Source organism: Seriola dumerili, unplaced genomic scaffold (genome assembly GCF_002260705.1).
Source record: "Seriola dumerili isolate Sdu_G_001 unplaced genomic scaffold, Sdu_1.0 BDQW01000149.1, whole genome shotgun sequence".
Classification (NCBI taxonomy): Eukaryota; Metazoa; Chordata; class Actinopteri; order Carangiformes; family Carangidae; genus Seriola; species Seriola dumerili.
Window position 1 is genome coordinate 22,535,107 of NW_019174404.1, and position 7,757 is coordinate 22,542,863.

The window sequence follows — 7,757 nt, forward strand, 5'->3', positions numbered from 1 at the left end:
TTGAGCATTTGGGGCAAATGGATTGCACCGTATTTCCTTATGCTCTCATCTGGGTGGGGCTTCCTTTTCTTGATTTCTGGAGAAAATTCTTCGTCACTTGAGTCAGTTTCATCCCGTTGACATGCCTGTGCCTGGGATATCAGTTCCTCAGCCAAGAGGAATTTGAACTCCAGGTATTGGGAGGTTTTCTTTCCAGGTCGTTGCAAGGCCTTTTATTGTCTGTACTAAATCCATGAGTTGGTGATGGCTACATCAGTGAAGTGGAGCATGGTACGAACAGTCCACTTCTTGGTGCGGCTGAACATTCTGTAGTAGCTGAGCATGCGATTGCACATATCAACCCCCCCAGGTTGCTGTTATATTCTGCTACCACTGCAGGTATTGGGACTTGGACTTGATTCTTTTCTTTTTTTGACCATCTGGAACAGGTGTCCTGAGGCTCAAGCCCATGGACGGTTGATGCCATGACAACAGGCTTGTTGTCCATCCACTTGGTGAGGTGCAATTTCATGAAGTTTCCTTACAGTCATTTCTGATGACCCTCTTCCTTTTCTGTGTCTCTCTGACATGCTAAAAGCATGGACTGTTTGAGAGAGAAGGCTCCTTTGTTTCTGTTTCCTATCAGTTTGATAGTTTGATGGAGGGAAGAGTAACAAAGTGTCAACTGTGGGTCCGTAACTCTGCATGTCCTTACAATGAACTTCTTTAATGGCTTGTGACTGATGCCAGGCCAGGTACAAAGGACAGGCACAGGCAAGTTAGCAAGGTCACACACCCCACACGATATGTCATTTTAAAGCCTCAGTTGTCCTCTTTAAGGAACAATGGGACTTAATAGAGTGACATGTATAGCATGACAGCTATGAGCAAAAACTTAATGTCCGCAAGACTGGACAAAAATGAATTGCTGGGTCTCAGGAGAATATGTTCATTGATGAACAATGAGGTGGACAGCCTGTCATCCCTGCTGTGAACCGTGTGCTCTGCAAACTGCCACACAGTAAAACAAATAGCAAATAGCAAACAATTAATTAATCAATAAACATTTTAAAACCATGTGAGTGTTTGTGTCATTTAACCCTTTAAAACCGAGTGTCGTCGACGACACATTTGCGCAGGCGCACTTTGGATTACCCTAACTCTGTAACGGTTTAGGCAATCGGAAAAATTCCAACGGTTTTTGAAAGCTAAGACCTTGTGCTTTATAGGCATATAGGCATTACGGTAATTTCCCCCGCCCCTAGCAGCTATATAAGCCCGGGAAAGTGCCCTTTGTTTACCAGCTAATACAGAGATAGCAGAGTGGAGAAGTACGGCAAAGTTTCGATTGAAAATGTTAGTAAGATGGTCCTCCCGTGTAACAAAACCTCCGCAGAGGTTCACAGCTGGGTGTGAGGACGAAGGAGCAACCGAAGGAGCAACTTCTGGCGAAAAAAGGTAACGTTAGCCGAGTTGAATTGCTGAATGAATGAAGCACTCTCTAACTTTTCTCTATCTAGTTTACTTTCTTTACGTTATTGTATGTGTAAATCGACGCTTGTATTGCGTGGTGACTTTTTTAGAACAGTGTACGAAGTCTGTATGTTTGTAGTATGTGTGTATTTGTACTTTTTATGGATAAATGTGCGCTTCACTTTTTCTTCAACAATACAGTAGGTACCAAAAATTTAGGTGCTGAAGATATGATTCTTCTGTAATTGACGAGGCCAGCATAATAACGCTACAAGCCTTCTCGTCTGACAGGCTAGATTTACTAGGCATAAGGCCTAAATTAAGCTCTAAAATGTCCCCGCAAATACGTTAAAGCCTGAGGTGTTTACCTGGAAACGCTCCTGAGTTCATGACCCGGATGTGTCTTTTCGCGTGAAATTTATTAACTAGAGGACGAGGTGGCCGAGTGGTTAAGGCGATGGACTGCTAATCCATTGTGCTCTGCACGCATGGGTTCGAATCCCATCCTCGTCGAGATCGAGTTTCCTTTAGTCTGCAACGTTTCCATGTCAGCAAGAGCAGATTTTATCCCAAATGTTCTCCTCCTCATTGATCTGCTGTGACATGTACTTGGAAAGAACCTGGCAAAACCAAGGAGCTGCAGTCTTTTACAGGGGATTTAGCTCAAATGGTAGAGCGCTTGCTTAGCATGTGAGAGGTAGTGAGATCAATTCCCACATTCTCCAATAAACATTTATTCTTGAAGACGAGGCATCGCGCGCAAAGCAGTGAGTCTTTACACACCAACCCAGTGGACAAATAAGTGAATACTCCGGTACCAGAGAGACAATGAAATGCCATCCTATGAGTCCAGTGTCAGTTAAAGATCAATGGCTGTGAAGGGTCATCAAACATGTTAACACTGCTCACCGATTTATAATACTCCAGGACCAAGTTATAAAACTGTGAAAAGTCATCTTTGACGGAATTGATTTGTCATTTCCTATGACAAATGCAACGTAAAGAGTATAAATGTGCATTTCACAAATTATGCCAGCAGTTTGAAAGCTCATTTAAGATCACTTTCTCTTTTTAAGAGTTGAGAAAGGGTAATTTTTTTCTCAATGCTTGACTGTGATTGTATCAAATACACTGAAAACACACAGGGGAATTAGCTCAAATGGTAGAGCGCTCGCTTAGCATGCGAGAGGTAGTGGGATCGATGCCCACATTCTCCAGTAAACATCCATTCTTGAATAAGTGAGTCTTTACACGACAGCCCAGTTGACAAAAAAGTGAGTACTCATGTGAGTGTGAGTGAATGAAATGGAAGGAGTCAATGAAATGTCATCCTGAAGTCCACATTGACAAACACGTTGATGGGTTTCATTGCTTATCAGGCACCATAACACTTTACTTTAGATTTACTAGGCATAAGGCCTAAATTAAGCTCTCAAATGTCCCCGCACCTACGTTAAAACCTGAGGTGTTTACCTGGAAACGCTCCTGAGTTCATGACCCAGACCTGTCTTTTCGCTTGAAACTTATTAACCAGAGGACGAGGTGGCCGAGTGGTTAAGGCGACGGACTGCTAATCCATTGTGCTCTGCACGCATGGGTTCAAATCCTATCCTTGTGGAGATTGAGTTTTGCAACGTTTCCATGTCAGCAAGAGCAGATTCTATCCCAAATGTTCTCCTCCTCATTGATCTGCTGTGACATGTACTTGGAAAGAACCTGGAAAAACCAAGGAGCTGCAGTCTTTTACAGGGGAATTAGCTCAAATGGTAGAGTGCTTGCTTAGCATGCGAGAGGTAGTGGGATCGATGCCCACATTCTCCAGTAAAACTCTTTTCTTGAAGAGGAGGCATCGTGTGCAAAGCAATGAGTCTTTATACACCAGCCCAGTGGACAAATAATTGAATACTCCGGTACCAGAGAGACAATGAAATGCCATCCTATAAGTCCAGTTTGATGTAAAGATCAATCCCTGTGAAGCATTATCAGACATGTTAACACTGCTCACCAATTTATAATACTCCAGGACCAAGTTATAAAACTGAAAAGTTATTTTTGTCGGAATTGTACTGTCATTTCCTATGACAAATGCAACGTAAAGAGTATAAATGTGCATTTCACAAATTTTGACAGCAGTCTGAAAGCTCATTTAAGATTACTGTCTGTTTTTCAGAGTTGAGAAAGGGTAATTTTTCCTCAATGCTTGGCTGTGATTGCATCAAATACACTGAAACTGCACAGGGGAATTAGCTCAAATGGTAGAGTGCTCGCTTAGCATGCGAGAGGTAGTGGGATCGATGCCCACATTCTCCAGTTATCCTACATTCTTGAAACAGTGAGTCTTTACATGACAGCCCAGTCAACAAACAAGTGAGTACTCAGGTCCAAAGCAGTCAATGAAATGTCATCCTGAAGTCCACATTGACAAACACGTTGATGGGTTTGATTGCTTATCAGGCATCAAAACACTACTCAGCCTTTATGGTATTCTGTGACCAAGTTTGGCAGATATGTCTATGTATTTGGAGGCTCATAATACATCGAAACAGTGCACATGATTAATGTCACTCTTGGACAATATTATACAACTGTGGAAATGTATCGTTATATGACTATATATATAACGTGTTCTTCAGACATACTGTCCTGTCATCAAGAATATGAGAGGGGAATCTGGAGTCTTCTGGAGAAGGCTTTACTATTTCAGCTAATATCCCAGTGAGTATTTAAAAATGTAGGGATGTAACAAGAACTGATACTTTGGTACCAAGTTGATACCAAAATCCCGAAAATGTGACGGCATTTTATCTTCCTCAGTACAGTATGTACCGAATATGTCATAAGTCCTGAAGATGTGATTCTTCTGTAATTGACGAGGCCAGCATAATAACGTTACAAGCCTTCTCGTTTGACAGGCTAGATTACTAGGCATAAGGGCTAAATTAAGCTCTCAAATGTCCCCGCACCTACGTAAAAACCTGAGGCGTTTACCCGGAAATGCTCCTGAGTTCATGACCTGGACCGGGTTTTTCCTTTGAAACTCGTTAACCAGAGGACGAGGTGGCCGAGTGGTTAAGGCGATGGACTGCTAATCCATTGTGCTCTGCACGCATGGGTTCGAATCCCATCCTCGTCGAGATTGAGTTTTCTTTAGTCCGCAACATTTCCATGTCAACAAGAGCAGATTCTACCCCAAATGTTCTCCTCCTCATTGATACGCTGTGACATGTACTTGGAAAGAACCTGGAAAAACCAAGGAGCTGCAGTCCTTTACAGGGGAATTAGCTCAAATGGTAGAGTGCTTGCTTAGCATGCGAGACGTAGTGGGATCGATGCCCACATTCTCCAGTAAAACTCTTTTCTTGAAGAGGAGGCATCGTGTGCAAAGCAATGAGTCTTTACACACCAACCCAGTGGACAAATAATTGAATACTCCGGTACCAGAGAGACAATGAAATGCCATCCTATGAGTCCAGTGTCAGTTAAAGATCAATGGCTGTGAAGGATCATCAAACATGTTAACACTGCTCGCTTATTTATAATACTCCAGGACCAAGTTATAAAACTGTGAAAAGTCATCTTTGACGCAATTGATTTGTCATTTCCTATGACAAATGCAACGTAAAGAGTATAAATGTGCATTTCACAAATTATGCCAGCAGTTTGAAAGCTCATTTAAGATCACTTTCTCTTTTTAAGAGTTGAGAAAGGGTAATTTTTTTCTCAATGCTTGACTGTGACTGTATCAAATACACTGGAAACACACAGGGGAATTAGCTCAAATGGTAGAGCGCTCGCTTAGCATGCGAGAGGTAGTGGGATCGATGCCCACATTCTCCAGTAAACATCCATTCTTGAATCAGTGAGTCTTTACATGACAGCCCAGTTGACAAAAAAGTGAGTATTCATGTGAGGAGTCAATGAAATGTCATCCTGAAGTCCACATTGACAAACACGTTGATGGGTTTGATTGCTTATCAGGCACCATAACACTGCTCTGCCTTTACGCTGTTCTGTGACCAAGTTTGGCAAATACGTCTATGTGATTGGAGTCTTATAAGACATCGAAACACTGCACCGGATTAATGTCACTCTTGTACAATATTATACAACTGTGGAAATGTATCGTTGCGGAAATTCGCTTAGCATTTCCTATGCGGATTGATAGTTAACATCATAAATACGCTATTCTCACTTCATTTAGCTCCACAAAACAAATGCACCTGTCTTCAAGGCAGTTGTTTGAAAACTTAGTTAAGATTACTTGTCAGTTTGCAGGGTGGTGAAAAAAAAATTGAAAAAATTGAAAAAAGGCCAGCATAATAACGCTACAAGCCTTCTTGTCTGACAGGCTAGATTTACTAGGCATGAGGGCTAAATTAAGCTCTCAAATGTCCCTGCACCTACGTTAAAACCTGAGGCATTTACCTGGAAACGCTCCTGAGTTCATGACCCGGACCCGTCTTTTCGCTTAAAATTTATTAACCAGAGGACGAGGTGGCCGAGTGGTTAAGGCGATGGACTGCTAATCCATTGTGCTCTGCACGCATGGGTTCGAATCCCATCCTCGTCGGGATAGGGTTTTCTTTAGTCCGCAACATTTCCATGTCAACAAGAGCAGATTCTACCCCAAATGTTCTCCTCCTCATTAATACGCTGTGACATGTACTTGGAAAGAACCTGGAAAAACCAAGGAGCTGCAGTCTTTTACAGGGGAATTAGCTCAAATGGTAGAGCGCTTGCTTAGCATGCGAGAGGTAGTGGGATCAATGCCCACATTCTCCAATAAACTTTTATTCTTGAAGAGGAGGCATCGTGTTCGGCAGGTTCTTTCCAAGTACATGTCACAGCGTATTAATGAGGAGGAGAACATTTGGGGAGAATCTGCTCTTGTGACATGGAAATGTTGCGGACTAAAAGAAAACTCTATCTCGTCGAGGATGGGATTCGAACCCATGCGGGTGCAGAGCACAATGGATTAGCAGTCCATCGCCTTGACCACTCGGCCACCTCGTCCTCTGGTTCATAAATTTTAAGCGAAAACACGGGTCCGGGTCATGAACTCAGGAGCGTTTCCAGGTAAACGCCTCAGGTTTTAACGTAGGTGCGGGGCATTTGAGAGCTTAATTTAGCCCTTATGCCTAGTAAATCTAGCCTGTCAGACGAGAAGGCTTGTAGCGTTATTATGCTGGCCTTTTTTCAATTTTTTCTATTTTTTTTTTCACCACCCTGCAAACTGCACAAGTAATCTTAACTAAGTTTTCAACAACTGCCTTGAAGACAGGTGCATTTGTTTTGGAGCTAAATGAAGTGAGAATAGGTATTTATGATGTTAACTATCAATCCGCATAGGAAATGCCAAGCGAATTTCCGCAACGATACATTTCCACAGTTGTATAATATTGTACAAGAGTGACATTAATCCGGTGCAGTGTTTCGATGTCTTATAAGCCTCCAATCACATAGACGTATTTTGCCAAACTTGGTCACAGAATACCATAAAGGCTGAGCAGTGTTTTGATGCCTGATAAGCAATCAACCCATCAAAGTGTTTGTCAATGTGGACTTCAGGATGACATTTCATTGACCTCCCTGGACATGAGTATTCACTCACACTCACATGAGTACTCACTTTTTTGTCAACTGGGCTGTCGCGTAAAGACTCACTGATTCAAGAATGGAGGTTTACTTGGAGAATGTGGGCATCGATCCCACTACCTCTCGCATGCTAAGCGAGCGCTCTACCATTTGAGCTAATTCCCCTGTGTGTTTCAGTGTATTTGATACAATCACAGTCAAGCATTGAGAAAAAAAATTACCCTTTCTCAACTCTTAAAAAGAGAAAGTGATCTTAAATGAGCTTTCAAACTGCTGGCATAATTTGTGAAATGCACATTTATACTCTTTACGTTGCATTTGTCATAGGAAATGACAAATCAATTGCGTCAAGATGACTTTTCACAGTTTTATAACTTGGTCCTGGAGTATATAAATCGGCGAGCAGTGTTAACATGTTTGATGACCCTTCACAGCGTTGATCTTTAACTGACACTGGACTCATAGGATGGCATTTCATTGTCTCTCTGGTATCTGAGTACTCACTTATTTGTCCACTGGGTTGTGTGGTAAAGAATCACTGCTTTGCGCACGGATGCCTCCTCTTCAAGAATAAAAGTTTATTGGAGAATGTGGGCATTGATCCCACTACCTCTCGCATGCTAAGCAAGCGCTCTAGCCATTTGAGCTAAATTCCCCTGTAAAAGACTGCAGCTCCTTGGTTTTTCCGAGTTCTGTGTGCCAGTGACATG

The 7,757-nt window shown here is 42.3% G+C and overlaps 9 non-coding genes across 9 annotated transcripts; 7 read left to right on the top strand and 2 right to left on the bottom strand.

Annotated features, from left to right (window-relative positions):
* Positions 1 to 1,883: 1,883 nt before the first annotated feature.
* On the top strand, positions 1,884 to 1,965 carry trnas-gcu. Its single transcript has one exon. It is a non-coding gene; the product is annotated as a tRNA-Ser (tRNA).
* Positions 1,966 to 2,596: 631 nt separating this feature from the next.
* On the top strand, positions 2,597 to 2,669 carry trnaa-agc. Its single transcript has one exon. It is a non-coding gene; the product is annotated as a tRNA-Ala (tRNA).
* Positions 2,670 to 2,988: 319 nt separating this feature from the next.
* trnas-gcu lies at positions 2,989 to 3,070 on the top strand. The gene has a single exon. It is a non-coding gene; the product is annotated as a tRNA-Ser (tRNA).
* Positions 3,071 to 3,689: 619 nt separating this feature from the next.
* Positions 3,690 to 3,762, top strand: trnaa-agc. The gene has a single exon. It is a non-coding gene; the product is annotated as a tRNA-Ala (tRNA).
* Positions 3,763 to 4,503: 741 nt separating this feature from the next.
* On the top strand, positions 4,504 to 4,585 carry trnas-gcu. Its single transcript has one exon. It is a non-coding gene; the product is annotated as a tRNA-Ser (tRNA).
* A 631-nt stretch (positions 4,586 to 5,216) lies between these two features.
* trnaa-agc lies at positions 5,217 to 5,289 on the top strand. Its single transcript has one exon. It is a non-coding gene; the product is annotated as a tRNA-Ala (tRNA).
* Positions 5,290 to 5,940: 651 nt separating this feature from the next.
* Positions 5,941 to 6,022, top strand: trnas-gcu. The gene has a single exon. It is a non-coding gene; the product is annotated as a tRNA-Ser (tRNA).
* A 359-nt stretch (positions 6,023 to 6,381) lies between these two features.
* On the bottom strand, positions 6,382 to 6,465 carry trnas-gcu. The gene has a single exon. It is a non-coding gene; the product is annotated as a tRNA-Ser (tRNA).
* Positions 6,466 to 7,139: 674 nt separating this feature from the next.
* On the bottom strand, positions 7,140 to 7,212 carry trnaa-agc. Its single transcript has one exon. It is a non-coding gene; the product is annotated as a tRNA-Ala (tRNA).
* Between the last annotated feature and the right edge of the window lie 545 nt (positions 7,213 to 7,757).